Genomic DNA, 16,335 nt, shown 5'->3' with positions numbered 1-16,335 from the left:
TAAGGAACCAGACGCTTTAAAGTTCTGCTTCACACAATGACCCCAGATTTTGCTTTCAGATGGAAAACTGAGACCTGTGTAGAAATGAACAGCAAATGCACCTATTCAGTGTGTCTCCCACAGTAAAACAGGACAGAAATTCTGAAGGAAGGCCACAGAGACAGAACCATCTGCTCTCTTTCATACGGCATACTCCTTGAGTATAACGGGATTACTGAGCACAAAAGACAGCAGGTATAACTCACCATATGATGTGTGACAAATATGCCATCCTTCTTAGACCCACAGACCTGTTCAGTATGTCTCCTTACACTATAGTATGATCCATCACTAGTCCCATTGAAATGAATAGGAAACAGTTTGTCAGTTAAGAAACTGCAAATGGGAACAAGCAAATTCAAATTTAGTCCCATGTTATTCCCTATTTTTAGGCCATTGTGTGCCTCAGTCCACGAGTTATATACAGTAGCATCTCTTAACCTGCTTAGCAAGTAAAACAAGCCGTTTAACAGTTACATGGAGAATAATAATAAAGCTAAAAAGTTGTAAATTTTTGCTTGTCTTTAGACAGAGCCTTATGCAAATAATTGTCATTTTATAAATTTTATTACTGCCATACAGTTTTGCTTACTGATCAGACAAAATACCCACTAATGTTTTGATAAGTAACAAATGTTTCATTTTTAATAGTTACTGAGAAATCAAATTGTGGTTGAAAGGTCTAGTAGGTTAAAATTCCAGTAATATTAATTTAAATAGGGGGTGCTGAATGAACAACATCAAATAGAATTTGATTATCAAAGTAGCGAATTACAAAATAAGGCCCAATAGATTTCTACAAAATATTTCTGTGCCGTAATGACTGAAGTTGTTGTTCTGTTTGCTACATTACAGCTTTATGCCCAAATCTCACTAGACCTGGATATTTAAATGTATTTTAACCAGACTTATTCATAGTTGAAAAAAAGAATTTTTAAATGAACTCTATTGTTCCCTCTGAAAATACGTTGAACACATTAATACTACACAGTGGTGTGTAGGTTTGTGAATGCCATGTAAATAACGTTGCTCTAAATGTCACCTGTTATTCAAACTTGAATGAGAAAAGGAAGGAAAACAATACATTATATATGCAACCTATGTGCTAGCCAAAATAGCTCTCAATAAAAACTTTACATGGTAAGGCAGCCTATTTATGATACTTATGCAACCTTCTGCATGCCACAGACCACAGAATTCCTCTAGTAATTCCAGCATTGAAAAGAGTACTTTCCTACTAAGTAAGTTAACATTGTCAACCCCAATAAAACGTGCCTGAAATTAGAGCATCTTTTTGCTTCATTTACTTTTTCATTTCGTGTACAGGCATTGCTGATGGTCTCAGTACAGCTTGTGAAGTAAGTCTAATTAAAATCCTTTCAGTCCTACAGTGAACTGACTAGAAAATGGAATAAAATTACTGCAGTGTTTTAAGGTTTCAATACTGGAGGATTAGTCAGGCAAAAGTAGCGTTAGAAACATAGAGACTTCGGGGCTTCACCTTTTCACATTAAAAAAGTAGACAATAAACCAGAATCTGGCTTTTAATTTTTCCATGTTTACTCATTGGAATTTCTCAGTGCATCTTACAAGATGTCTTACTGACACCAACTGCTGATACTACAAAAGAGGAAATTATGAAGGTCACATTGATATCCAATAGTAAAAGCTGGAAATTAAGAATGTTACAAGCCAGGGCTCAAACCACAGCTGCCTCATTTGGAGCACTTCTGACAGTTCTCTGACTGCTGCTATATAGGATGTATCCTATAAACAGACCTATATATTGTATTGGTTGTTGTGACTGAACTGAATATAAGCATAATAAATGCAGTGATTTTACAACAGATTTGGGGTGAGAGCTATTTAAGTATTAAATGTAAATATGACTTTGGTATCTTCATAGTTACAGTTTCACTAAAATGCTTGGTAATCCCTTAATGAATTGTCTCTAAAATTCTCCATCTTAATTATTCTTTGTAATTGTTTCATTTGCACAGAAAAAATAGTTTTTATATCTGCCCTACTCAGCCTTGTTAAAGCATCGTATCAGTCCTACAGAACTGCACCTCAGTATTTTCATCAGTTCATCTAAGAACCATGTTTTTACCAGTTTTCTGCTTCAGACTAAAAACACCTTTCTGGAGTTCAAAGAAAATTTATATTGAAATCTCCCTAACTGAAAAGTAAAGGAAAATCCCAAAGACCTCTTTATCCGAATGGATGTTTGACAATGCTGAGATTTAACAGCTGCCCAGAGTTCTGTCTGTTTTGCAGCATAGCTTAAGATACATTTCTGCAAGTATATTGTGAGGAAGAATGTCACTCTATATTCTTTCCACAGCAAAAGACCTTTCTTACAACCATCTTTCAAAAATTATTCCTCATATTTCACAAAGGTGACCTCATGCAAAAAAACAGACTTGGATTTCAAATATTGGTACCTCCACATGTCATGCTATTATTATTTATAAGAAGAAGAAAAAAAAAAAACCCACTATGAGCTTGCCAGTTGAACACATCTACTTTGTGCTCAGTGTAAGTCAGATGGATTCCAAAACTGAATCATGTTCCATACATATTTTTGAAAGGTTACTGGTATTTCATTTTACTATCACTGGCTTTCATTCTGCAGGTGTTCACATAGCTTTAAAAAAAGTATATATAGAAACATTAAACAGAACACTAGACATAAAAGCACTTCAGCAGAATTTCTGGAATGAAAAAAGTTGTTTTCACCCTGAAAGCTTTACAGGGTTGCTCTGGAAAACTGTATTCTCCAAAATGTTCTTTTAAACTATGCTTGAATATTTCCTTCTACCTATATTATCTTTTAACATCCCCTTAAAATGAGACAACAAAAAGCAACTATAATTAAAAGTAAAGCATTTTCTTATACAATACAAAGTCAGTTTTGTGTTGATTATAGCCTATCTGCTAATTTTTCAAAAATTTAAAATATTTACCTAGCTACAATTACATTTTTAAAGTCCATAAAATTTGTCTCAACTTGTATGTTATGAATGAAAAATAGCAATGTCTGTTGTTTTAATCACTTTGGCCATTTAGAGTGATAGCAACTGTAGTCCTACAAAGGAAAGTATTGGTAGTACCACACCTGTCACCTCAAACTGTGAAATACTGAGGCTTTTAATCCAGGGTGCTTAATATGACTAGGAAGTTTCCTGAAGGTGGAAAGACATCATCTCAGGGCTTCAGCTGTGTGAAAAATTTAGAATCATTATTTAAAATCCTTTCATTAGGAATACATCACATTCTCTCTCAGAATATTAAAATAGTTTTCTTAGAGAATAGAGATGCACTTGGAATAGCAATTTTCTAGACAAAGCCTCAATCAAAAAATATCCAAGAGTTTTCCTAAATAAAACCCACATATTTCATGTGCAACTGCATTGAATCATGTCAATAGATATTATATGTTGCTAAAATATATTTCCAAAACTTTTAGTAAACATTTCGTTACCAACAGTGGGCATAGCTCTGCTCCAAAGACATACAAACATGAGAATAAACACTGCTTCAGATGGTACCTTTGATTATGTAATACCACATACATTTAATCAAAGAATTAGATTGGATCTGTTCTACAAATAGCACAACTTTCAAGCCAATACAGTGGGCACATCAATATCATTATTAGAGCTTAACTAAATATCATTAAGACATTTCATTCTTCAGTCTTAAATCTATGTGCTTGAGCAGAACAGTTGCTTTCCCTTCCGCTGGCCCATCTTCCACGACCTGACATCAAAAGCACCATTTATATGCTACGGTGACAGTCTAATTGAGAGCAAAAGCGTATCAGTGTATACTCTACTCTCCATGAGGAGTAAAACTCACAAAAAGTTTTTATTATCATAACAGGCTGTTAGTGGTGACATTAATTAATTGATGAAGCATATAGCTTACAACTGCACTAAATGTATGGTTGTGCAGCTTTGTGAAATGAAAAGAAAGCTCTTCACAGGTGTGTCTCCTTTTATGTCAAACCAAGCTCACTGCTTCATTAAAGTGATATACTGATTAATGTAGACAATGAACAGAGGGATACGATATTAGTTACTGAAAGAATGCAAGTTCTTTGAAAAAGTTTATTTTTCAGCCAACATAATAAACAAGTAGTGAGAATATAGTGCATGCAAAGGTTATGCAAAGACTTAGCAGAAACGCCCTACTGTGAACTTGAAATAAAGATTAACTATATTTTGGGGGGAAAATAGAGGGAAAGTACAGATTCCTTCCAGAGACCTACGCAACTGAGGTTCTTCAGTTATTCTGTGAATAAGTAAAAAGAGATAACCTTCACTTTGCACAGCTCCATGCACACACTGCACTGCTGGCTTGCCTATTTGATGCTGTCTAGTCTGTTCTACTTTCAAAGATTCCATCTATGGAGGAGCAGATACTCCTCCATTTATTTTTATCATCAACAATCATGGTGCTCTCTTTCTTGATTAACACAGAAGTGGTGAATATTTACTCCCTGAATACTATAAAAGTTTTGCCCCTAATAATATGTGTTACCTAACTGCCTTAGGCTTTGGCTTCATACAACAGAAGAGACATAAAGGACAGCGCTCCCAGCAAAGTTCTGTCTCCTACTATCTTTAGCAGAAAGTAGATTGCTGTTACTGTGAATGTGATTTCCAGGATCTCTAGCCCTGAGAGATACTATTATACTACACAGATACTTTTCCTGAAAGACAAATAAATAGAGTAATTCCAATTAGTATTCCCTTGCATACTTTGCATTTTGGGGCACCGTATTTAATAGATATGCATATTACCAGCATGGGTAAAACCACACATCTTTTGGCCATGAAAAGAAGTAACAAGAATATTACAAAGATGAGACAACCAACCATTCAACTCTAAAGATTAAGGGTAAGTATTCACTTAACAAAAAATGTGTAGCATTTGAATAACAATGGCTATTTGGTCTGAGTCCCAGTCTTGCTCTTATATGTGGCAACACAAGTCCAAATTGTTTGTTTTATTCAGATGAGTATTTTAATAACACTTAAAATTTCTAAATTTTTGTTACAAATATTTAATATGTATGATGTCTGAGGATGCTAAATAATATCCAAGTTTTGAAGATAGGAATATTGAGGCAGAAGGCACACAAGTGATTTTTGTGACAGTACCTAACTAACAGAGTCACATTTAGAACACCTGAACTTCACAGCTTCCACAGAAATGAAAGACAGTAGGGACCAAATCACCTGGTCTGACATCCAGCCTACAGAGCAGAAAAACAGTCCCAATGTACCTTAGAGTGGGCAGGAGAAGAGGTGGGAAAAAGTAAAAATGCAGATATCAGCGCAGGGCAAACCACAACTGTTCCCAAAATGGCAAGGAGTTTGATTACATGATACACATCCAGCTGAAACCAGAGGACAAACTATTTCCTTTGTTGCAGACAATGCCCAAGGACAAAAATGAAGGTCCCAGATGATCTGAGAAAAAAATAGATTCCTGTCCTGTATTTGGTCAACTGTTATTAACACTGGCATATGAACAAGACGTAGCATCTAGACACCTGAGGTATTTTCACGCTTATCTATTTCTAGCTGGGTCTATTCTTTGATGCTTCAGGGAGAATAAAAAGCAACAATCCCCCTTGCCCTTACTGAAGCAAATGCAATGTAGAAATACATTCCATCTTAAGAAAGCTGGAGATATATATTCTTTGTGTATACTTTCAAAAATGTTGTCTTAATGCAGAGCTGCAAGTATTCTCAGGACACTGGGAGCAATGCAACATTCCCCAGAGCCAAGGAAAGAAAGGACTGAAGGGGGGAGTCAGATCCAGGGATTCTGAGGCCAGTAAAGGTCTATCACAACCAGCTAGTCTAACCTGTAAGGTCAGAACACAACAGAAGTCACCTTGTGCTGAACATGTCCTGTATGTCAGGTAATGACATTATGCAAGCTCTGTCAGACCAAACCTTGTATCTAACGAAACCCCTATTGAAGAACAAGGTTTTCGCACTTGTTCACCTGTTTACTGATACAGTGAAAGTATTTTTTTTTATTATTTGGGAAAAACATAATATAACCAAAGATGTCCTTTCTTTCCCCAAGAGGTGGAACAACAATATTAGACTTGCGGGGAGGAAAACATCATCTTGAAATAAATGTTTTTTTTCTACGTGGAAGTGGAAGGGATATAATAATAGCAGTGGGGTTTCACACAGAACAATGGAATGTAGCTTTCATCCTCTAATACCTCATCTAAAAAATATGTGAGATAAATACTGATCACAAAAAAATCTTGTTATGTGATAGATCATGTATGTTTGCTTTACCTATTATAAAAAGAATTTCCTTCTGTTTTTTGAATGTAATTTGTACTTTTCATACAGGTTTTCTCCTATAAAAATTCTGTCTCCAAATTTTGAGTTCTCACCTTAGCATGAACTAGATCAATGTTATTCTTCATCTTGACTTTCTCCTAAATATTAAAAATTATTATATCAAATGGCCCCAGACACCTTTACTGATACTCATCCTTTGTATTAATTGCATTACACCTCAGGGATTCTCCAGTATCATGCTTCTTGTTTCACAGTTAGTATTTTATTGTATTGCAGTAATATGAACCACAAATGTAATTTCTCAAAGGTAGAAATTTGCAATTAAGACAATGTAATAAATAACTTCATTTCTGTAAGTTTCTAAATTCAGGCAGCAACATCTCTAACAAATATTAAAAAAACCCAGATCTACCAAATTTATAAATGTTCCTTGAAAATTTTGTTAAACACTGTAAGAGATCTTATTAATCTTCTAAGCTAAAGGAAATAATATTTAATGATCCTCTTCAGAAATTTGCTCTTGGAGGAACACAGCCACAACATCAACATTAAGGGCAGTACCACTCAGAATGTACAACAGTTCAGTTTATCTTGAACACATATTTAAGATCATGGTTTTAATCAGCTACTATTTACAGATTCTACCAATTAATCCTGGTTACTTTCTAACTGAACCAACCACGTTGACACCAAAACTGTAATTGATCCCTCTGATTTCAAAGAATGTAAGCATTATTTTCAGGAACTGTGGTGGTTTCTTTTATACCCTATTCAAATTTATGAGATATTGGAGGTACGGTAGTAATCATGACCTTTGCCAGACAGGATACAAAATAGAAATAACTTCTTCCACTGTTCATTTCTCTATTTGTAATAGATCATTTAAATACTTTAGTTCCATGCCTTGCTTTTCAAAGTAGACTGAAAAGTAGACTTTTTGAGGTCCTTTCCCAAGGCATTTTCTATGTAAATGTTAGTCTTTGCTACTTACACCTTAAATTTTGGATAGGCAAAAAGTTAGTACTTTTGCTTCCATTTTACCAGCAGGGAATAGAAGCACAGCGGTTAAACATCTGTTCTGAGTTTGGCATACCAAGAATTCAACATAGCACTGAATTAAAACTCATACTGCACTGCCATCCAGCATCATCATGTGACACTATAATTTTCTTTCACAGGAACAAAATATTTTTGCCTCATTTCATGGGATGTGATAGAGACAAATTCTAAACACCATGAAAGAAATACAACATGATTTTTTTCAAAAAAATTGCATAAATTTTAGGTAATTTCTAATTTAGTTTTTCTAGAAGACTGCTCTATGCATAACCTACCTAATTTAGCAAAGAATTAATCAAGTTGGGCTAGCATATGCCACTAAAAGTATAAGAAATATGATGTTTAAAATTCTTCCTAGAAGTGCTGTAATAAATCTGCTTGAAAATATTATTTTCTTTGTTGAAAAGTAACTCACTACTCTTATATTTCATTTTCTAAAGTGACCAACACTTCAGTTATATTACAGCAAAAGTATCCCAGCTGGGTCATTCTTATGTGCCCATTTTTCTACAGGTGCAAAAGGAAGGTTCCATTCATGAGAATTCAGATCCTAACCCTCTTCCAATGATACAATTACAGAAGCAGATAAATGAGAGAAAGAGAAGCTGACAGGAAGCTGAAAGAATATAGCATTCGGTAATGATAAACAGTAAAAAACAGGAAAACCTACTTTAGTCTGCAAAGTCATTATAATAATTTGTTCAGAAAGCAGCAAAGACAAAACCCAGTAAATACTTTGGAAACTGCTGGATCAATTTGCAAGTGCTGAAAGCACATCAGCCTTAGAAACTCAGGGACATTTGTATTAAGCAAGAGACACACAATTAAGCTGCATCTCAAGCTAAAACCCTGGGGGCTCCACACTTCATTCCAGTCAACTACTGCTGTTTTTTGGCACTATTTTCATTGCAAATATGAGTAATGTGGGCCCTTTAGTCACTATTAAGCAGTAATCTGGGGAAATCATCCACTTCCAATAATCTTATACTCTAATTTAGGGCACTCTGAAACCACATAATGAATAATACTGTCGCCAGGTCTCTCCTATAATGACACATGACATACGCCTGCTATTGCTTTTTTCAAATCAATTGCAACCGTGTTGCTTTTTTTGAGAAAATCTTGTTTATTGTATTCATTTGAGTTTCTTTCTTCATTCATTAGATGAGGAAGTAAATTTCTGCTTCAGAAGCAAGATATTAATTGTTAACTTGGCATTCAGAAAGCAGTGGATTCCTTTGCAATCAAAACAAAATTATTTTTTCAAGTTATATCACCATGTTAGGTTACAAGTTACTTATGAGTAATAAAAAATGTACTTTCATTGTAAATTAGAAAGCTAATTAAGAGACCTTCCACTGTTCTTTCCCCTCCTGGATGGATTTTACCTGTTACTAAGGTCTGCCACTGCAGAACTCACAAGAATCACTTCCCTCTTGACAAGTGGAAAAAAGCTTTTATAGCTAAGCAATTTGAATGCCAGAATAAAATCAAGCATCTATCCATTTTTATGTCTTATAACCCTTGTGGTTTTCATAACCATTGGAAAATACTGGTCAATAACATAAATTGGGAGCAACATTGTAAGGAATATAGCAAACTTAAATCTGTGCTGGGTATAGAAAAACCCAACCATCAACAAATAAAAAGGTCTGAAGATACGCAAAGAATTCAAGAAGTACATCGTCTCAGAGATGAAAGTAGAAAGGTTTTGATACTTCTGCTTTCAATAAATCGCAAATTCAAAATTTAACTTACATATAAAAGATGATTTAAAGATATAATTTATGAAAACATTGCTTTTCTGTTTCTCAAGTAATCTCAGGCAATGTGAAATACACTGCACTTTATCAGAAATATTCCTAGATTATTCTCTGACTTGCTCAGAAGCAGCATATCTAAGTTTTAGATAACAGTGTGAATAATTCCTTATTCATCCCAGGCAAACACAATCAATTGCATTCTAGAAATTCAATTTACAAGTAATTTATCTGACATTAATATTCCAAATTCACAAGATTTCACATAAAGCTATTCTTGTAGCATAGCAAATTTCCAACAGACATTGTTATTAAAGTAAAAATGATCCTCCACAAAATAACTTGCAAGCTGTGTGGTAGTCTCGGTCCTTGCAGTATTTTCTCTGTGTGCGTGGTAACAGGAAATTCTATGTAAAGTTGGTGAAGTATAATTTACAGCTGAATTTTAAATAACCTATTATACAAAATCTACCTAAAAAGACAACATTGCAGGTGGCTTTTCCAAAAAGCTTTCATTGTTTCGCAGACACACTGACTTATTAGTCAACTAACTAATCAACTGATTAGTTCTTCATAGTAGTAAGTGATGATTTCTCTGTAGTAATTAGACGATATTTTGCAAATGGTGAGTGCATAATGCCTATGTATTGTGCTGCTTATTTCACTTATTTATTCCTTATTTCTCCTACTTTATGAGATTCATAAATCTACTACATTTAAGAGGTAGGTTTATTTACTGTGATTAAGAAAAATGCATTATGGAGGTACCTGAAACTAAAAATAATGAAACAAAGTAGAAGGTTGATTCATTAGTGATCCCACATTTCTTCACACTTTAATAGGGCTGTTATATTTATCCATGGAGGGCGAACTGGAATTAGAGACCTTAAGTCTCATTTCTGTAGATAATCTTTATTACGTGAGCCAGAATGAAATTGTTAAAATACCTACTATCATGAGTGATGGGATTAGCACAAAAATGGTTCTCTAAACATTAACTACAGAGCACCTAAGTAGTGGTAGATAAAGTAAATTAACATTCACTGATATAAGTGTAAAATAAAAAAGGGAAAACTGAAAACAATCATACCTAAGTAACATCAAGAACACCAGACTGAAATATGTCTATATTAATATTTTGGTGATGTAAAAGGTGTGAAGGTATAGGTGGTTATCAACACCTTTTGGAGTGTTATGTGTTCTTGGGAAAAACTTTCCCAATCAAAGATTAAGTCATTAATACTGTCAGCATTTGAAAACATAACATACACTAATTTGTTTCCCCTTGCCTATCATCTTTGCCTCAGATTTATATTCTTTGTGAAAGACCCCAAATCATCATACCAGAAATCAACTGATAACTTGTATTATCCCAATTGTTCACAATACTAACAGCGTAGGCTAGCTTTTCTGCATGCGACAGCGCCCAGGATTTTAGAGCAAATTACTGTCTATGTACAGGAAAGGGGGTGGTCTCCCTTGAGGAGGAGGCAGAGTATGGGTTAGGAGACGTGCACAAACCCATGGCAGATCAAGAACAGTGGAAATTTGAGATCCATGTGCACTGCTGTTTCAACTGAATGCAATATTCAGAGTTAAAACACTGTTGTAGGAGCAGAAGTTTCAAAGATTACTCTAAAAAGAGGTATGAATTAATCAGAGGGCATTGAAAACTAGCATGTTACAAAGCATGTTTTTATAATACAAGTCCCTGTTTTCTAATATTCCATCATATTTTCTAGCAAAAATAAGTGCATTGATTGCAAAAACTTTCATATAATAGCGTTATAATTTGCTGTTGTCTAATAAAGCTACATTGAGCAAAATAGCATCAGAAAGAAAAGCTCAGAAGTGGAAAAGTAAATAACAGTAATGATAAACATAGCATATACAGTGTGGAATAAAAGCCACAACATTCAATTGAAGTGCTTCTATATGACCATAGCATTCTATATTTCTCATCTCCCAGGTTGAAAATAAGAGTCTAAATATCAATTCCCCAAGCTGCAGCATGTTTTCCATCTCATGCAAAACCAATAAAACTTCTTTACGTCCAAAATCAGCTTCTATTATATCAGTCCAAACCCAGGGCTTTCTCAATTATCTCTCTGCCATCTTCCTTCCCCGCACCACAACCACCACCACCACCCCCCAACTCGCTACCTAAATTTATACTAGTAGTAACTGCAATATACTCAGCATACATATAGTGGTGAATTTAGTAAAACATACACATGAAAAATCTAACTTAATGCAAATGGATGACCTTCAATTTTAAAACAAATGAAGTTATATAGTCATTTCACTACTATTGTTATATAACTAGGAGAAATTAATTTCCACAGAAAATGCTGTACAGCCACGCCAACTTTGGTAAAACCTATTATCTAAGTTCCCATATATATTTTACTGGAAATACACTGGGTATACCCGTAAAGACCGGATTAAGGTATAGTCACATCGCACTCAGAAGTTGTGTGATAGGTTAATAAACTGTTAAAACTATGAATATAACAAGTATGCTTCCATATTTCTGAATGCCTGACGCACTTTTACAATTGGGATATTGTGAAGTTAATTAGAGGGAAATCAGACAAAGACTCCTGCTTTACAAGACCACAATTTGCTGACCACAACGTGCAAACTGAGGGGGGAATAGGACATAACTCTTACCATACTTAATCAGTCACATGCAAACGAAAGGAAAACAGACAAGACACTTTTTCTTTTTTATCTTTACCGATTTAACACAAGACCCCAAAGGAATTAATCAGACTATGGAGCACTCATTTTTAAGGTCAAGAGTATGTCCAGACTTTGCTGTAGCTGCAGTGTTATAAGAACTGTAAGTATATTAGTATATATAGACACAATGCTTTTTAACAGAAAATTCTGGCTGTGCAGAAACATGACCATGTGAAATCTTTCACATTCATTCATGTGGAAGTTGAGGTCTGGAGAATTTTATTGGGGTGTGTTTTTTTTTTTTTTTTAATGTTGGACTATTTTAGTAAATTAGAAAAAAGACCAAAAGAAAAACTACAAAGACTGTACAACTCTTACAGCTCAGAGCACCTATTGGCTATTATAAAGGGAAATCTCTGCATTAATGATCACTGCATCAGTTTCAGAAGGGTATTAGATGGATGAGTCAGAGGATTTAATTTGAAATACCTTTAACCAAATGACAAACAAATATCATTAATGATGGGTGTTGGGGCTCTTGCTGTATTGAATGATTATGCTGAACTCTGAAGCAAGTGGAAAAATACTGAAGAAATAAGACGAGGTTACGGCCAGAACAGTGGGATGAAGAAAAAGGAGCAAATTGCAGATGTTTGCACAAAACCAAGGCCAACGGGACGTGATAAGAGGAGCTGGGAAACCGCAGAAAGGAGCCTACATGCCAGAGCAAGCAGAAAACAGAAATCTTCCCAGTAAACAATTGTTAACCAATCATATTATTATACGCTTGTAAAATAGCCAACCACATTATTGCACGCTTATAGAATGCCTTATAAAAGTCTACCTGGTTTGTACAATAAACGGATCAGATCTTGAACTCTGTGAGTATTTGAATCTGACTCCCGCTCGCCCGAAATGCCCGCAGCAGATGACCATATTGATAAATGATCTATAAACTTAGACCTGAAATTCAGACTAATTTTCTGTTTACAAACAAAGCACCTGAGAAATCACTGAAAACTACTTTAAAATTTCAAAGATACCAAGTTCTTAATGTTTGAAAGTGTTACATTCACTTGTAAGAGACTGGGTTTGCTACCAGTAAACAGGATGAACTTACCATCTCAACAGACACATCAAATCAGACACCTATGTTTGTTATGAAAACTTAATCTTTCTGTAAGTTTGTTGTTGGTTTTTTTAAAAATGAAAATACATGGATTCATTTAATTTTGCATGTTAATTAACATAATTAGGTTCATTCAGGTAGTGCAACTTCAAAGTTTGCATGGTTGCAATTTGTGGAGATACATGTTTAGCACTAAAGCAATGAACACTATATTTTGTTCTTCACCTCCCTGCCTAATATATAGCAATATTGTATATTTATCTCTTTACATGTATATGCATGTATTTACATCAATATAAACACTATATACATATATTATATTTACAAAATAAATCAGGACCTTTCACATATGCACCTGTATGCTAAAATCAGGGCTCAAACTAGTTATATGCCTATGTAAATGACCAATCAATGGAATCAATGAGATTGAATCCAGACACGTAAATCTGTCTCCGGAACTCATATTGAAGGAATGGGGCTTTGAACAGTATTGACAGCTTTCCCTCTGCAATCTCCTGAACAATAACAGGGCTCTTCCCTTCAGGTTCCCATTCTTGTCACAGAGGGAAAGACCTGGAAGGCAGGCACTGGAGGTTCTATGCCCTGCATGGACTCAAATCATGGGAGCATACAAAACATAAACCAGGTAACAATAGGAATCCAGTCCAAAAGGGGTTTTGCACACTGGTGACAGTCAATCTGCACACTTATTTTCTGGTTTAACTGTTTACAGCAGGGTTATTTAACCAGCTTTTTGAACATGATTATTAATGACTTTTATCTCTACTAACTTTTCACCAAAATTTTATATGTGTATTTGTCAGCCAAACATTCTGTTTTTCAGGTCTCTGACCCTGTAGCTCTGATTATTTGGTAACATTTTCTAGTTCTGTTCAGGTAAAATTCACTACTGCATGTAGGACATAATACCTATGGACCTTTGAAGGAAACTGAGTCACTTTATTGCACCATTACAGACACAGATCAAAACCCAACCTTCTGCTACACCAGGGTGAAACCTTGAGTAGAATGTTAATTGCCTAGGTGGTGAATAGTCTCTGCCCCCACACAGAGGTAAGCTTTATTCCAAAAGCACAGTACCAAAGTGTACATGCAGCATTTCTTACCACATTTATTACACCTACAAAACATTCTGGTTTTGGTTTGCAAAAACGGAAACTTTCGAAATAAGTGATGTTATTTCAGGAAGATCACCAATTTCCTGTTAATGCTTTTCCTAGCGCCTAGTATCGGGAAAAGCACCCAGAACTTTTGACTTCCTACTACACATCTCTAGTTTTTAACTAAAAAACTAAATTTCTAAGACCTCTGGAACTTGTTGTGTACTACTTCTCATACATAATCTTGTGCATAGATAGTAAAAAAAACCCCAACCATTATATAACCACTATACCAAGTTTTTTTGCTACAGGGATAGGTCAATCAAAACTGTACAGAATCAGACAGAAAGTCTGTAAGTCAGGTTGCACCATAAACATACTGTAGAACATTAGACAAATCTATCATAATGTCTATTTGCATAATTTAGCATTACTAGTTACTAAGATTCACACTTAGATTTTTCCCCAAAAGATCAACCTCACTAGCTGTTTTATGGATTCACAGTGATGTAAGTATGAAAGTACACAGTAACTCTGCAGGATCTGCCACCACCATCTTATATAAATATTAACCAAATTTGGCTATAAATAGCAAAAAAATCCTAGTACAGGGTAATTCTGTAGTTTCATTTATTCTGTTTCTGTTACAGCACTTTAAGAGTATCTGAGAAGCTTCCAGGAGGGCATTCAGAAAGATGCCTAGCACTTACTTCAGATTGGTTGTGCTGCCCATATACTAATGACAATAAGGTATCCATCTCTACCTGGAATGATTGCTCTAAGCCAGTGAAGAAAAACATAAAAATATTTTTGTCATATCTTTGTTTCATCATGAATACTAGCATAGGGAGAGCCACAAGATAGCTCTGACCTCCTGATGTAACACAGCACCATGAGGAGACAGTAGTCAATGTCTTAAAAACATAATTTTTCAGTTAACATGAGACTGCACCTGAACTAATTATCCCTACCTCTCCATGGAGCTTACGACCTCAGGTACAGCGCTTCCCTGCTGCACCCATGCTCCAGAAAGAGCTACCTCTGCTCCTGCAGGTCAGGGGTCACTTGCTTCGTGTTCTCTTGTGTAAGGTCAACGAGCAGATAGGCTCAAACACATTTAAGGCACTTTCAAAGCAGGATTGAACAACAGCTTTGGACCATTGGTATTTCTATTAAAAGAGGAAGTTTGTTCGGTGTTAAGACACTTTTTAAAATACAAATGAAACATGATGTACGTATGCTCCTCAAAATGCCGTATTACAGAATAAATTCCATTAGAAGGATCTCTGCAGACTACCGAGTTCAACACCCTCTTCCTCAAATCAAAGAACAATCACCTCCAAATTCAAATTTATTTGCAGTTATTTACTAGCAGAACATTTTCCAGAACCTTCAGGATTATTTTTTTTTGACCTTAGGAGGTAATATAAAACTGTTGAGCTGCTTGAGGGCTATCAGGCAGATCAAATGCAGCTTGCATTCTAGGACTACTAGCCAGGACACATAATGCCACCTACACCACAATGCAGACTCTGTGGCTGTGCTGTCATATGGGCAGCTGGACAATTAAGGGCTCAGATGCGAGGCAACCGGCAGAAGTTTCTAAAGAATGTGTTGACTGAACACACCGAGCCCATTCCCCAACAAATGTGGTTAAGACTCTGGAGGAACTACTATAATCTCTCACCTCCCTGAGTTACATGTGCTGCCACCCTAATGGAGGACAGTTTTAGTCTGCCATTAGATCAGCAATCTCTTGGCTTAAGAATGAACCTGTGGGATTAGAATCAGTTCCCGCCATTGCTTCCTCCTTAGCACCAGTGTCACAGAAAGGAGCAGAGCAGTCCTTCCTGAGACACTGAAGGGTAAGTAAACTTCTGCTCCGGAAAACAAACATTTGTTAATGTAAATTTATCATCCAGAGCCTGTATTTTGGGAAACTGTTAGGATACAAAATAATTCTGAAATCATTCCCTTTACCCTTTTATGGATTTGTATAGCAGATTTGAACCTATCAGGACATATCCAGGAGGATTATAATTTTGTCTTGGTACTTTAAAGCAGTATTTTGTTTCATTTTCTACTATTTTCTATCTTACTTGATAGCTGCATTATCCATGTTTCCTGAGTGCTACATTTTCATCCTGTAGGGAAAAAAAACAAAACACTTCTGTAGAAATCTCAGCTAGTGTCTCTTAAGT

At 35.4% G+C, this 16,335-nt stretch overlaps 1 protein-coding gene across 22 annotated transcripts in view; it reads right to left on the bottom strand.

The window, feature by feature from the left end:
- The window catches only part of RBFOX1 (RNA binding fox-1 homolog 1), a 955,581-nt gene that overhangs the window by 540,734 nt on the left and 398,512 nt on the right, over nucleotides 1-16,335 (bottom strand). For 7 of the 22 annotated variants that reach the window (XM_037386474.1, XM_037386477.1, XM_037386463.1 and 4 more), the window contains exon 3: nucleotides 16,234-16,278. The exons of the other annotated variants lie outside the window; for them this stretch is intronic. The gene's annotated coding sequence lies outside the window, so the exon portion shown is untranslated. The remainder of the gene's footprint in view (nucleotides 1-16,233; nucleotides 16,279-16,335) is intronic. 22 annotated transcript variants of the gene reach the window in all.

This window comes from Falco rusticolus, chromosome 4 (assembly GCF_015220075.1).
Source record: "Falco rusticolus isolate bFalRus1 chromosome 4, bFalRus1.pri, whole genome shotgun sequence".
NCBI classification, from domain to species: domain Eukaryota; kingdom Metazoa; phylum Chordata; class Aves; order Falconiformes; family Falconidae; genus Falco; species Falco rusticolus.
Note: the sequence above shows the minus strand (reverse complement) of the source record. Positions and strands in the feature narration are given on the sequence as shown.